The sequence below is a fragment of the Nycticebus coucang genome, chromosome 14 (genome assembly GCF_027406575.1).
Source record: "Nycticebus coucang isolate mNycCou1 chromosome 14, mNycCou1.pri, whole genome shotgun sequence".
NCBI lineage: Eukaryota > Metazoa > Chordata > Mammalia > Primates > Lorisidae > Nycticebus > Nycticebus coucang.
The window spans coordinates 3,692,446-3,708,325 of NC_069793.1; the positions used below are offsets into that span (position 1 = coordinate 3,692,446).

Here is a 15,880-nt window from a genome sequence, read left to right on the forward strand (position 1 = left end):
TGGCACTCTACCCAGGAGAACAGAGACTCTGTCTCAAAAAAATAAATAAATAAATAATGACTAAGAGAGCACATTTCATATTATTACTGTGTATATGATATGGTCTGAATGTTGATGTCCCCTCAAAATTCATATAGTGAAACTGACACCAGGTAATAGTTATTAGGAGGTGATTAAGTCATGAAGATTCTACTCTCCTGAGTAGGACTAGTGCCCTTAAAAGAAACTCGCCAGGAATGGTGGCTCATGCCTGTAGTCCCAGCACTTGGGAAGCTGAAGCAAGAGAATCGCTTAAGCCTAAGAGTTTGAGGTTGCTGTGAGCTATGACGCCACAGCACTCTACCGAGGGTAACAAAGTAAGACTGTCTCAAAAAAAAAAAAAAAAAAAGAGAGAGAGAGAGACTGAAGGGAGCTAATTTGTCCTTGTACTGTGTAAAGGCACAACAAGGCGGCACCACCTGAACATGCAGAACAAGCCCTCAGCAGACACCGAATCTGCTGATGCATTCATACTGGACTTCTCAGCATCCAGAAGTGTAAGAGATACATTTTTGTTGTTTATGAATTATCTAGACTAAGGTACTTTTGCTAAAGCAGGCCAAATGGACCAAAACATGTATTTTACCACAATTTTTTTTTTTTCAGTTTTTGGCCAGGGCTGGGTTTGAACCCACCACCTCTGGCATATGGGGCTGGTGCCCTACCCCTTTGAGCCACAGGCGCCACCCTACCACAATTTTTTCAAATGGGGGACCAGATGCAGTAGCTCATGCCTATAATCCCAGCACTTTGGCAGGCTGAGACTAGAGGGTCACTTGAGCCCAAGAGTTCCAGACAAGCCTGGGCAACGTAGCAAGAGGCTATCTCTGTAAAAAATTTAAAATTTAGCTAGGCCTGGCGTGCACTTGTGGCCCAAGTTGCTAGAGAGCCTGGGGAAGGGGGAATCCCTTGAGCCCATGAGTCTGAGGCTATAAATTATGATCATACTACTATAAGCTAGCCTGGGTGGCTGAGTGACCTTGTTTCCAAAAAAATAAGAAAAAGAAAAGCCAGGCGTAGAGGCTCACACCTGTAATGCCAGCACTTTGGGAGGTCGAGGCAGGTGGATCACTTGAGCTCAGGAGTTCAAGAACAGTCTGAGCAAAGACAAGACCCCTGTCTCTACTAAAAATAGAAAAACTACCTGGGCATTGTGGTGGACACCTGTAGGCCCGGCTACTTGGGAGACTGAGCTTAAGAGTTTGAGGTTGTTGTAAGCTATGATGGCACTCTACCCAGGGCAAACAGTGATACTCTGTCTCAAAACAACTTCTACAGAGCAAAAATCTAAGTTAGCCTCCTGCCAATTTCTTTCCCATCCAAACATTCAAATGTCTTTTTCCTGGAACTCCTTCACTCTTACCCACAAGGAGCCACGTGTGCATCAAGGAAGAGATCAGACTGTATTAATAATGCTCAGCCAGGGGCGGCGCCTGTGGTTCAGTCAGTAAGGCACCGGCCCCATATACCGAGGGTGACTGGTTCAAACCTGGCCCCGGCCAAACTGCAACCAAAAAATAGCCGGGCCTTGTGGCGGGCGCCTGTAGTCCCAGCTACTTGAGAGGCTGAGGCAAGAGAATCGCTTAAGCCCAGGAGTTGGAGGTTGCTGTGAGCTGTGTGAGGCCACGGCACTCTACCGAGGGCCATAAAGTGAGACTCTGTCTCTACAAAAAAAAAAAAAAAAAAAAATAGCCGGGCATTGTGGCGGGCGCCTGTAGTCCCACCTACTCAGGAGGCTGAGGAAAGAGAATCGCTTAAGTCCAGGGGTTGGAGGTTGCTGTGAGCTGTGTGAGGCCACAGCACTCTACTGAGGGCCATAAAGTGAGACTCTGTCTCTACAAAAAAAATAAATAAATAAAATAATGCTCAGCCAGGTCCACTCCTCACCCACAAGCTTCCCGAGACCACCCCCAGGGGCAGGGCTGGGGATTCAAGTCCACATGCATTTAATCATCCAAGATCCAAATCTCTACTAAGAATTTAGGGCGGTGCCTGTGGCTCAAGGAGTAGGGTGCCAGCCCCATATACCGGAGGTGGTGGGTTCAAACCTGGCTCCAGCCAAAAACTGCAAACAAACAAACAAACAAAAACACAATGACAACAGCCATCTAGGGGGGCGCCTGTGGCTCAGTGAGTTGGGCGCGGGCCCCATATACTGAGGGTGGTGAATTCAAACCCACCCTTGGCCAAACTGCAACAAAAAAACAGCCAGGTATTGTAGCAGGTGCCTATAGTCCCAGCTACTCAGGAAGCTGAGGAAAGAGAATCACCTAAGACCTAGAACTGGAGGTTGCTGTGAGCTGTGATGTCACAGCACTCTACCGATGTTGACAAAGTGAGACTGTCTCTAAAAAAAAAAAAGGAATTTGATGACTGTGTCCCCTCCAAAGAGACTAGTAGTTCTCCACTGGGAGGTTAGGAAGAGGCCAAAGTTCTCACCATTTCCAAGGGAGAGAACTAAAGAACAGGACAAAGCAAGAACTCTCCAAATACTAGACTCCTGTCTTCATTGAAAAGATCAAAGAGATGGGGAGAAATGCAAAGCCTGGACTCAGAAGACTAGCACTCAAACTGTACAACTGCTGGGTCACCGGCATGATTTCACAACTAATCCTCGGTCAGACAAAACTTTGGGAGATACACAGAATCTGCTTTACCGATTTTTGTTTTGTTTTGTTTTCAGAGTCTCACTATGTCGCCCTCAGTAGAGTGCTGTCACAGCTCACAGCAACCTCAAACTCTTGGACTTAAGTAATTCTCTTGCCTCAGCCTCCCAAATAGCTGAGACTAAAGGCGCCCGCCACAATGTAGGGCTATTTTTTTGTTGCAGTTGTTTAGCTGGCCCAGGTGAGGTTCAAACCTGCCACCCTTGGTCCATGGGCTGGTGCCGTAACCACCAGCTATTGGCACTGAGCCTGAGCCTGCTTTACCAAATTCTACCTATTTTGTGGCCACAGTGCATAAAAAATGAAGGCTTAAACAGATTAATTGAATCTGGTCAAATGGCTTAACAGCCTGGGTAGAGAATTGCAGAGTTACCTGAGAAGAATCTGGTAACTTGATGCTTCTGTTTAGGGCACAAGGGCTGTAAGACCATCCCCATTTGCAGGTAAATAGCAATGAATCAGGGCTCTGTGTAGCAGCTAGATTCAAAGGCAAAGATGTAGTTTCATCCTAACCATGGGTCTCTTGAATTATAAAAATAAAAGGTCATCCAGTTGAGGAAAAAAAAAGCCTGGACTTTTTTTTTGAAGTTGATCAGGACAGTAATTCACTATAATTTGAAATCATGTAATTATTTTCTTACTAAGTAACCTTCTTTAATTTCAGGAAAATATAGAATTAAGTATAGACATACCTAAGAAAATAAAAACCATAATATTTATTTTTTTGTGTTAAGAAATCTGTATGCTATCTGTTACTTTATGTACTTCATTATTTAAGGGAATTTGATCTGTTCAGAGTAATAAGTCAGTCTTGAGATTCCAATTAAAACATGAAACAGGCTCGGTCCCTATGGCTCCTAAGGCACCAGTCACATACACCTGAGGGTTTGAATACAGCCTGGGCCCGCCAAACAACGATGGCTGCAACCAAAACATAGCCAGGCGCTGTGGCAGGCGCCTGTAGTCCCAGCTACTTTGGAGGTGGAGGCAGGAAAACCACTTGAGCCCAGGAGTTGGAGGTTGCTGTGAGCTGTGATGCCACAGCACTCTACCCAGGGCGACAGCTTGAGGCTCAAAAAAACATTAAACAGTAATTGGTTTGACTATGATTCTCAGCAGAAAATTACTATGTTTCAAATTAAGCTCACAGCAACCTCAAACACTTGGGCTTGAGCAATGATAACACACACGTGAAAATATGCTCAACATTATTAGTCATTAGAAATTCAAGTTGAGGGCGGTGCCTGTGGCTCAGCAGGTAGGGCGCTGGCCCCATATGCCGAGGGTGGTGGGTTCAAACCCAGCCCCGGCCAAACTGCAACAAAAAAATAGCCAGGCGTTGTGGCGGGCGCCCTGTAGTCCCAGCTACTCGGGAGGCTGAGTCAAGAGAATCGCCTAAGCCCAAGGATTTGGAGGTTGCTGTGAGCTGTGTGACGCCACAGCACTCTACCGAGGGTGATAAGGTGAGACTCTGTCTCTACAAAAAAAAAAAAAAAAAAAAAGAAATTCAAGTTGAAACCATAATGAGATACCACCATATAAAACAGATGAAATTAAAAAGTCTGACCATACCCAGTGCTGGAGAGGATACAGAGCCAGAATTCTCACAGACTGCTGGTAGCACTATAAAATGGTACAACCCGTTTAGCTGTTCACAGCTACCAAGTGATCCGGTGGCTCCACTCCTGGGCATGTGCCCAAGAAAAAGGAAATATATGCCCACACAAAGACTTACACGCAAACATTCACAGCAGCTTTATTTGTAATTGACAAAAACTGGAAGCAGCTGAGATGACCAACAACAGGTGAATGAATAAACTGTGTGACATGTGACACGTGTCACATGTGACAACATGGACATAATCTCATAATAATTATGCTGTGTGAAAAAAGACAAAAAATATATATACAATGTCAGTCCATTTATGGAAAATTCTAGAAAATGCAAAGTAATCTATAGTAACAGAGAGCAGTTCAGTTACTTGGGGAGGGAGTGAGGAAGAGATGGGGAGAGATTCTAAACATGATAAATGTATCGCAGGGCCTGAGGTCAGGAAAAACAAAAAAGGTGATGAACTTGTATGGATGCTTTCCCACAGGACTGCAGTTGAGACTTTCCCACCTATGTAAAACTTATTAAATCATACACTTTAACACCTATGGTGCATCTTACAAGGGTGCATGTGAAATTTACTAAATATAGAATATAAACGTCTTAACACAATAACTAAGAAAATGAAGCCTATGTTAACCATTTGATGAAAATATTTCAAATCGTATATAAAACCAGCACATTGTACCCTATGATTGCATTAATGTACACAGCTGTGATTTAATAAAAAAAAGTCATACACTTTAAGTATGTGCAATTTATGATATGTCAATAACACCTCAATAAAGCTATTGAAGGAAGGGCAGCGCCTGTGCTCAGTGGGTAGGGCACGGGCCACACACACACTGAGGCTGGTGGGTTTGAATCTAGCCCAGGCCAGCTAAAATCAACAATGACAATAACAACAACAACAAAAAACACACTCAGGCATTGTGGCGGGCACCTGTAGCCCCAGCTACTTGGGAGGCTGAGGCAAGAGAATTACTTAAGCCCAAGAGTTTGAGGTTGCTGTGAGCTGTGACACCACGGCACTCTACTGAGGGCAACATAATGAGACTCTGTCTCAAAAAAATAAAATAAAATAAAATAAAGCTATTGAAGGAACAGTATAGGAAAGTTTAAGAAAAAAAAATGTTTTTTTTGAGACAGTGTCTCTCTACGTAACCCTCAGTAGAGCCGTGATGTCACAGCTCCCAGGAACCTCAATCTCTTGGGGTTAAGCAATTCTCTTGCCTCAACCTCCCTACAAGACTACAGGCACCCACCACAAGGCCCAGCTACTTTTTGTTGCTGTTGTCATTGTCGTTTTTAGCAGGTCTGGGCCAGGTTCAAACCCACCAGCCCTAGTACATGTGGCCAGTGCCCTAACCACTGAGTAAGGGCACCAAGCCAGTTTAAGAAAATTTTAAGAGTCAGTTTAATTTATTAGATTTATGAGTTATTCAAGTATCAGGAATTTTTTAAATCAGACAAATAAAAGAAGAATTGAAATAAGTAAAGGAAATTGAATATAATTTATAAACGCAAGTTAAAATGTTCAAATGAGTTTAATTAAGTTTATAAATGAGACCCAAGTATTAATCAAAGGGCCCCTTGCAAAGCAATTATTATAATTTCCTAGAACCATAAATAGAACAGAATGATTTACAGGCTATACCTAAAAGCTAAATTTAAAAGACAAGCCCTGCTGGGTGGCTCACACCTATAATCCTACCACTCTGGGAGGTTGAGGTGGGTGGATTGCTTGAGCTCAGGAGTTTGAGAACAGCTTGAGCAAGAGAGAGTTCTCCCATCTCGAAAACATAGCTGGGGATTGTGATGGGCACCTATAGTCCCAGATGCTTGGGAAGCTGAGGTGGGAGGATCCCTTGAGCCCAGGAATTTGAGGTTGTTGTAGGCTAGATGCCATGACACTTTACCCAGGGTGACAGAGTGAGAACTTGTCTCAAAAGAAAAAAAAAAAAAGACAAAACCTTAAAACAAAGAACTAAATTTTTTAATTTATAATTTTAACAAATATAAAATCAGGCTGGGTGAGGTGCTCACACCTGTAATCCCAGCACTCTGGGAGGCCAAAGTAGGTGGATTGCCTGAGCTCACAGGTTGGGACCAGCCTAAGCCAGAGCGAGGCCGCACCTCTAAAAATAGCTGGGTGTTGTGGCAGGCTCCTGTAGTCCCAGTTACTTGGGAGGCTGAGGCAAGAAAATCACTTGAACCCAAGAGTTAGAGTTTGCTGTGAACTGTGACACCATGGCACTCTACGGAGGGTGACAAAGTAAGACTCTGTCTCAAAAAAAAAAAGAAAGAAAAGAAAAGAAAATCAATTTTTTTTCAACCAAAATTTAATTTGTGAATAATCTTTGCATTTATACAAAGATCCAGGGGTAGGGGTGGCATCAAGAACCCCACCCAGACATGCTACTCACCAATCACCTAAAACGCACCAATTAGTCTGTTTCCTCAATCATAGACAGGAGTATTTTCTGGAATTTTTTTTTTTTTTATATATATAGAGTCTCATTCTGTCATCCTGGGTACCATGCCCAGGGTCACAGCTCACAGCACCCTCAAACACTTGGGTTTGAACAATCCTTTTGCCTCAGCTTCCCAAGTAGCTGGGAATACAGGCATGCACCACCACACTCGGCCTAGTTTTTCTATATTTTTTTAGTAGAGATGGGGTCTCACTCTTGCCCAGGCTGGACTCAAACTCCTGAGCAAAAGCAATCCCCCTGGCCTTGGCCTCCCAGAGTGCTAGGTGTGAGCCACCATGCCCAGCCCAGAATAAATAATATTAATGATTTAAATATTAATACATTTCCTATTGATAAACAGCACGTTAGAGAAAGCAGAGAAACATAGTCATGAGCAGTGTGGTCACATTCCACAGTAACCGCAGCTGACAGCTATGACAAAGGTGACACCCATATCCTCAGAGATGGAGCGTGACTCAGCACAGCCAAGATGGTGGGATTCTCCCACAGCCTCAGCCACTCGTGTCATGTGGGATGTCTGTCAGGAGAACTGCCACAGATGGGGTTTGGCCAATTCCATCCTGCTGGTGGAAATGTACATCTAACAGTCCCGCCATATCCCTACTCCCACCCCCTTCTCTGCCCTGCAGGCAAATCAGGATAGGGAGGTGAGCAGGGAAAGCTGGTAACCTGAGATGGTGCTGGGAGGAGCAGGGGTTAAGCCTTCTGGCATAATACTTAACCGGGACAACAAAAGGCCACATCTACCTCCCCCAGGATCACGGGATAAAACTAAACGGAGGAGTAGACAAGCCTAGACCCCAGAGCCTAAGTTAGGGGCACTAGCAAAGCCCTGAGGAGTCAACAAGGCTCAGCAACTAAGAAGGCAAGCAAGCTTTGACACAGAAGGAGGAGGCCCTTCTTGGTGCCTTGTCTTCCCTTCCCATAGATGGATTTGGGGGAGATACCAATAAAAGATGATAAACTTTAAAACAAAACAAAATAAAACAAAAACCAGGACCAGCAACTTGGGACTCTGCTAACTAGCCTTCACGCTTCAGTTTCCCCGGGCTCCAAAGACAGATGATTTGGGGGGAATTTCATCCCCACCTCTCTTTGTTGGGATGTAAATAAGAGAAATAACATCCAACTCTATCAACCAAGAATAAGAGGACAGAGACAGCAGAGGGAGAACAAGGTGCTGGAAACTGCAGAGGGCGCAGTCCCTTACCAGTACGGAGCCATTTCCACCCAACCCCCCATCTGCCTTTACTCGTCAGCTTCTCTGTGCAAACATGCAAACTCAATCATAGAATGGAAAATAGCCACTATTGGCCCAAGTCCTAGAGAGGACTGTGGAAAAATCTCATGAAGGAAATAAACCAGCTCCTGAGTCATGAAGGGTCACCTGGGAAAAATCCCTACACAATGGGTGGAAAGCCAAGAAAAATTCCCATACCAAGGAATCCCCACTCAACCCTGAACACAAGCTCTGACCCCAAGTCTCAAAGTCCCCAAGGCTGTGAAATGGGGAGAGATTCTGGCCTTAAGGGAAAGGCAAGACTAGGAACTGCTCTTGCAGCTGGGCAGAGCCAGGACTGGGCCATCAGGTGGAGCCCAGCCCAGAGAGCTCTGGAATTTAGGCTGAGAGGATGCAACTGGATCTCCAGGGACCTGCAACCAGGGCAGTCCATGCAGGGCAAACTTTGAAAGCAGTAAATTATACGGGGAAGTGCTGCCTGAGCAATATGTGAGAGAAGAAGGGACAGTTAGTTCCATCTTCATCCCCTTGTTACTGTGACTGGCAAAGGTGGAGCATCATCTTCTGGAAACACATGTCAAGTGCTATACACCAGCTGACAGAACCAGCTTCAGCTGCCTGCTCTCCTGTTGACTCAGGAGTCTTCTCAGAAGTTGCTGGGCCCAGGGATTCTTCCTGTGGGTCCAGAGAAGCCTCACCACCCTCCCTGCCCTACTTCCTGAGCCACATCCTTCCAGAAGCAGAGCCCCCTGCAGAGGCTGGCCAGCTGCCAAAGGGGGCCAGGAGGGAGCCAGATGACACTTTCCTGTGAAAACCAAGAAAAACCAGGACCAGACCAGGACCATGCTGGCTTTCTTTACTGGGTGAGCTTGAGACCTAACATGCCAAACTGCTGGCATCTGCAGCTCTGGGGAAGACCCCCGATGCATCCCGCTGGCCTCGACTCAGCACAGGACTTACCCTTCGTGTTTGTCAGCTCTCCAGAAGGCAGATGCTATCTAAAGTAAAAGAAAAAAAAAGTGTTATCCTCATTTCTCTATGCACTCCCCAGAGAACCTAGGAGTGGCAAGAACAAAGATTTCATACTTAGAACTGTTTCTTGCTTCCATCTCGGGAGTCTCTGGGGGCCCCCAGAGCTGGGAGCACAGGGCTGAGGGTGTCAGCTCTTGTCCAGCCGCCTAGGCTCGCACCCAGAGCCACTCACAGCCTGTTTCTTCATCTATAAAGTGGGAATTAAAATAGCACTCATGTCTCAGGGTCCCAAGGAGTGCCCAGTGAGGTGATACACACAAGGCGCTGGTATCAGGCCAGGCACAGAGGATACCCTCAGACAGTAGCCGGCATGCTTTGTGGGAAGCATTTAAGGAAAACCCTTTTCTGGAACCCGTTACACAAGAACAAGAAGTTCTAGGAGCTGTTCTACCTGAAGTGCTTTCTCTTCCTGCCCACTCCGTCCAGCCTCAGGCCCCCTGTCTGGCCAAAGATGTTTCTCATCCTTGCAGGGGTTACCTTTACCCCTTTGAATTCTCAGTCTGGTTCCTATCTCAGTACAAAATCTAACAACTGTCCTCCATGACCTGAGATGTGTCTATCTCCTGCCCATTTCCTTAGATCCCTTCCTGAAGAGACTCCTCCCCAAGACACGGAAGAGCACAACTCGTGCTTAGGGCCACAGGGGCCCACAGGAGCCCACAGTTGGGAGTGTGCACCACTTTGCAGTTTACAGGCTGCTTATTTTTGATAGGCCACATCAGACAACTCTAGCCACTGGTCAATAAATAGCAGAATGGAAACATAGGTCAGCAAGCCATCGAAGGGATCAAATCCATATTCAGAGAAAACTACTCGCCTCACCAGATCATGTCAAACTTGCAACTGAATGTCCAGAGCACTCAAATCAATCAAGTATGTACTGAGCACATGTCTTGCATAAAGAACCACACCAGCACTCACAGGCTCTACCCCCAAAGTGCCAAAAAAGCAAGCTGTTGGAGGCTGGCCACCAGACAAGAAACATAGGATAACACACGAGAGGCGTGAAGCAGTCAGCCTGACAGCCCAGGCCATTTCCTAACCAGCTGGGCCAGCTATTCACCTCTGTCCCATCTGTGTGCATAGCTCATCTGTAAAAGACCATCTAATAGTACCTTTGCGATGGGCAGTTGTGATAAAATGAGATAATACATGTATGTAAGGGGCTCGGCAAGTCCCCACCACCATATAGTGAGAGCTCATAAAGTTTAGCTTTTATTACTAACAATAAATCATTATTTATCATCATCATTATCATTAAAAGGGAAAGCCTAGTCCAAATGAACAGATTTGGCTTTTTTTTTTTTTTGAGAGAGAGAGAATCTCACTCTGCTGCCCCAAGCTAGAGGGCCGTGGCATCAACCTAGCTCACAGCAACCTCAAACTCCTGGACTCAAGCGATCCTCTGCCTCAGTCTATAGGTGCCCACCACAATGCCTGGCTAATTTCTTTTCTATTTTTAGTAGAGTCAGAGTCTTGATTTTGCTCAGGCTGGTCTCAAACTCCTGAGCTCAAGGGATCTACCCACTTTAGATTCCCAAGAGTGCTAGGATCATAGGAGTGAGCCACTGCACTCAGCCTGAGATTTGGCATTCTTTTTTTTTTTTTTTTCCAAGACAGAGTCTTAGTCTCCCTCAGTGGAGGGCCGTGGCATCACAGCTCACAGCAACCTCAGACTCTTAGACTCAAATGATTCTCTTGCCTTGCCTCAGCCTCCCAAGTAGCTGGGACTACAGGAGCTGGCCACAATGCCCAGCTATTTTTGAGATGAGATCTTGCTCTGGCTCAGGCTGGTCTCAAACTCATGAGCTCAGGCAAGCCACCTGACTCGGCCTCCCAAGTGCTGGGATTATAGGCGTGAGCCACCATGCCCGGCCAAGAATTGGCATTCTTAATGAAGGAAAGCCCTGAGCCTTACCATGTACTATAAAAATTACATTATTCTGTGAGCGGAAAGACCTGCAGAAAACAAAGCCCCTAAGAACAGAGGAAGCAAGTTTGGGGGAACAGTGACAGTCTCATAAAAGGCTGAGGCCGAAGAGGGTGCCTCTGGGGTCAAATGGAAGAAAAAGCCCAACAAAATCACATTAGAAAGTCCTGAAGCCAAAATGAGGCAAGCTTTGCATTCAATTAAGTCAGAGGAGACAATTTATTCTTTTTGTCATTTCCCATCTTCCACTGTCAGGCCTTACTCCTTTGGCAAAGTGTCCACAGCTGAGACTAGAAGACATCGGAGAGAGAGTAAGGAAGGGATGGTTAAGCAGGCCCAGGTGAAATTTCAGGGAGAACTGGCAAAATGCCCCACTTCTGCAAGTAATGTCTCTGGATGAGAAACCTTCCCCAAGGAGGGCATTCCGGGATACAGGAAGTAGGGACCTGTTCAGAAGAGGGCAAGATGCTACTGGGGCAGTAGCAAAGAGAAGGCAGCAAAGAGAAGTCCCATACTGATCCTCAGTGAAAATGGTGGCCTGAATGAGAGTGCTAGAGAGAGCAGTGGACAGGCCCTGGGTCTGCCCAGGACTTCCTCCCAGGTTTACAGACACTGGCCACGGGGCTGGGCATCCCTACCACCCCCAGATGAGACTTCTTTCCACATTCCCCAATTTTGCCCTTCTTACTAGTTTCCAATTTGAGCAATTTGAGCCCTTTTCTATTAAAATTCTTGGCCAATAAATAAATAAATGCAAATAAACAGGGAACCTCAAAAAACAAAATAAATAAATAAAACTCTTGGCCATGCATGGTGACTCATGCCTGTAATCCTAGCACTCTGGGAGACCAAGGTGGGTAGATTGCCTGAGCTCACAGGTTCACGACCAGCCTAAGCCAGAGAGAGACCTCATCTCAAAAACTAGGCAAGCATTGTGGCAGGCGCCTGTAGTCTCAGCTACTTGGGAGGCTGAGGTAAGAGAATTGCTTGAGCCCAAAAGTTTGCGGTTCTGTGAGCTATGACTCCCCAGCACTCTACCAAGGGCAACAAAGTGAAACTCTGTCTCAAAAAAAAAAATAAATGAAATTCACCCAAAACACTTACTAAGCACCTACTTGTTCCTAGCACTGTTAGGGACTATGAGGACACAGGAAGGAGGAAAAAAGAGAACTAAGACTTGGAATGAGCATGGGTTGGGTCTGGCAATCCAGCCCTCCTGCTGGTCCCAGAGCCTCCATGAGTGGAGTTGGAAGGACAGACACTCAGCATGGCTCCTGAGGCACTGGAAGTAAGACCAGGAGAAAGCAAGGGATGGGACAAAAAAAGGGCAAGCCACCCGTATTGGTACATCAAAGACAGGAGGGACGCACCACAGGCTTCCAGGGAAAACCTTCCCAAGGAAGATCCTGCAAGTGAGAATGGGTGCAGGGAGGGGTAGCCAGGCTGCAATGGGCTTCAGCAGTGAGAGAGGAGGAGATGAGACACAGAAGTGTATCCTGGGATACACTGAGGGAACTTTGGATGGCAGCCTAAATTAACTCAAGAAACAGATATTGGGGCAGGGCGCAGTGGCTCATGCCTATAATCCTAGCACTCTGTGAGTCCAAGATGTTGGATAGCTTGTGCTCACAAGTTCGAGACCCCACCTCTACTAAAAATAGAAAAACTGAGGCAAGAAGATTGCTTGAGCCCAAGAGTTGGAGGTTGCTGTGAGCCAGGACGCCATACCACTCTACCCAGGTCAACAGCTTGAGACTCTTTTTTTTTTTTTTTTAAGAGCCACATCACCCGGCTATTTTTTGGTTGTAGTTGTCATTATTGTTTGGCAGGCCCAGGCTGGGTTCCAAACCTGAGACTCTTTTTTTTTCTTTTTTCCTTTATGACAGATACTGAACAACTATAGACAACAAAGTCCCTCCCCAAAGGGCAGTGCTCCACAGGCTTAGGAAGCAAATACTTGCTTTCAAGGAGCTTACCAGACACAATGGGATATACCCCATAGCTCTGCCTGAGGCTGGGCCCTCAGGCTGCCTTTGGATCCAATCTCACTTCCTCACATTGGCTTCCAGTCACTGACTTACCTGCACCTTGGCAAATACTAGTACCCTCACCTGGTTATGTGTTGCTGAAGCCTCTGCTCAGCAACCAACCAAGTTCCTCACACCCAATTACAAAATACGATTTCTCCCAATTTCCCAGTGGCCTCCTTTCACCACTCTCAGCCTTCCTCTTGCAGGTTCCATTTCACAATAAAATTTCTCCATAATAAACCATTCACCATTCAAATCTAATCACTGCTTCTCCATTTCCAGTGCCTCAAGTAGAGGTTCACAACTCACCTCCTCCGGGAAGGCTTCCCAGATCCATCCCCTTCCAGCCTTGAGGTCAGTCCATTTCTCTTCTGCCTGATTTAACATGTGCTTTGCCTTGATTTGCCAGCCTCTCCTGAACTTCCCCTTCCATGTCCTCCAATGCATCGCCCACGTGGGAGCTCTACAAACATCTGTGGCATGCTTACTTGCTACTTAGATTTTATTTTCTCCCCACCCCACCCCCAGTCACTATGTCAGTGATTCTACAGTGAAGATTAACCTCATCATCCATTTCTTCTCAGTACACGGTTTAGGGTTCTGCACATGGAAGGTGTGCAAAAGAACGCGATTAAAAGTTCAAGAGTTGGGCAGCGCCTGTGGCTCAGTCGGTAAGGCGCCGGCCCCATATACCGAGGGTGGCGGGTTCAAACCCGGCCCCAGCCAAACTGCAACCAAAAAATAGCCGGGCGTTGTGGCGGCCGCCTGTAGTCCCAGCTACTCGGGAGGGTGAGGCAAGAGAATCGCTTAAGCCCAGGAGTTGGAGGTTGCTGTGAGCTGTGTGAGGCCACGGCACTCTACCGAGGGCCATAAAGTGAGACTCTGTCTCTACAAAAAAAAAAAAAAAAAAGTTCAAGAGTTAACAAGGGAGTGCGCACAGAAAGCTAGAAGTGAATAGAAATGTTGAGCACATCCACCCCCAGCACAAGAATCTGCATCTCATGTGGGGAAAAGATGACATTTGGGAGGCCAGCCAGGGCTGCCTGTGGCATTGGGTAAGGAAGCAACAGGGAAGGCACGTGGCAAAGACTCCGGAGGCTCTAGGTGCATCTAGCAAGTGTTGGTACTTCTCTGAGCTTCATTTTTTTCAGCTGGAAAATGGGAAGCATGAGCCCGGGGCTACCACTTTCACAAAATGAAGACATAATCAGATTTTTATGAATGTCAAAATTGCTTGGACTTAAGGACTTGGCCTAACTCCATCATTTGTGAGATGAGGAAAGAGCTTTCAGAGGTGAAAGTACACACAGCAAATCACGCTGGGAGGAACCTGCACAGGCAGGTCCACAAATCCGAATCTGTGCCCAGGAGGACGCTTCCCGGATACAGGTTGTAAACTACTAAAAACTAGAAATAACGGGCTGAGCCCAGCCCCACCTCCTAAGTGAGCAGCCTTGGGCGGATCACTTTGCCCAGAAGCCTCAAGCTTCGTCATCTGAAAAGACAGGCACCGAGAAGGGCCCAAAGGGTCACTAGGAGGGCCTTACGGGAGGCGGAGTGCAGGGGCTGGGAATAGAGAAACACGCCGCGTCTTTTTTCTGACTGAGCCACATTCAGTAAGAACTTGGGCTGCCTTATTCCGACAGACTTGGGGTCAGACACAGAGGGAGAGCGCGCGAGACCTTTTAGGGGTCCAAGCGTCGAGACCTTTTAGGGGTCCAAGCGTCAATTTCTCCATCTGCAAAATGGGTTAGAGATCCGGAGTAAGACGGCCGCCGCCAGCCGCCCCCGGGGCGAAATGAGATGGGGCGGCGCCTGTGCGGGAACGATGCTAAAAGCGCTGAGGGCCGGGGGCGCGCAGCTGGGCCGGGTGGGACTAGCGGCCTGGGGGCGGGTCCGCACCGGCCACCCCCGCGTGAGGGGGAGGGGCGGCGCACGTCGCGTCGCGTCGCGTCGCGCACCGCCCGCTGCTGTCTCTCCAGCCTTCACTCATGCAGCCCGCACCGCCTTTGCGCGCGCGACCCTTACATAAGCGTCCCTCGTGGCGGCGCCGGCGCACGTCCACCGGCTCGGACCCGCCGCGGGTAGAGGAAGATGCGGAGCGCCATGTACACTCACCTCGCCGCAGCCGCAGGTCGTCACCGCCGCCTATAACACCGCTGCCTCCACTGACAGAGAACAGCTGCGGTCTCCGTGCAACCGAACTTGCTGCAGTCTCGGCCCCGCCTCACGGACTTCCTATTGGCCCAAACAGCCCAACCCCTCCTGTTATTGGACAGAGCCCCACGTCATTCCCTGCTTCCTCGCTCAGGACTCCTCCCTACGCCCGCTTGTCCGTCACGTTTAAGCCTTGGCGCCCCACGTCAGCCCCGCCCCTCTCGTTCTCGGCGGGCTCTTTAATTGGTGGTGAGCCTGTGTGAGCCCGCCCCTGGACCCCCACCGCCTACTCCCTTGTCTCCGGAGCCTCACGTGGGCCGCCGGACTCGGCCGCTGGCCGCAATAGGCGGAAGTGGCCGAGCTCCGATACGCAATGATTGGCTGTCGACTGGGGTGGGGACGTTCGATTCATTCACCGGGTAGCACGTGTCTCCCAAAGCTGCGAGCATAACAAATCGCGCAGACTCGGGCGTCCCAGCCAGACTCACATACAGTCGAGCGACTGGAGAAGAGGTCGGAGGAAGAGCGTTAGTGGAGGGCAGAAGGAAGAAGGCCCTCGTGCCACACGGGTTTACATAACTATGTCCTTTAATCGCTGCGTGGGTGGTGATGGTGGTCAGGAGTCCGTTCTTTGTGTGACCTTGGACTAGCAACTTCACCTCTCTGAGTCTCGGTTTCC

At 47.8% G+C, this 15,880-nt stretch overlaps 1 protein-coding gene across 3 annotated transcripts in view; it reads right to left on the bottom strand.

Moving 5' to 3' along the window:
- PC (pyruvate carboxylase) overlaps positions 1-15,306 on the bottom strand; it is a 116,228-nt gene extending 100,922 nt beyond the window's left edge. The window contains exons 1-3 of one of the 3 annotated variants that reach the window (XM_053561098.1): positions 15,163-15,278; positions 9,139-9,271; positions 9,013-9,050 (exon numbers count right to left, since the gene is read on the bottom strand). The gene's annotated coding sequence lies outside the window, so the exon portion shown is untranslated. Of the gene's footprint in view, positions 1-9,012; positions 9,051-9,138; positions 9,272-15,162 lie in introns of all 3 variants that reach the window. The other 2 variants (XM_053561100.1, XM_053561101.1) reach the window with 2 other exon arrangements.
- Positions 15,307-15,880: the final 574 nt, after the last annotated feature.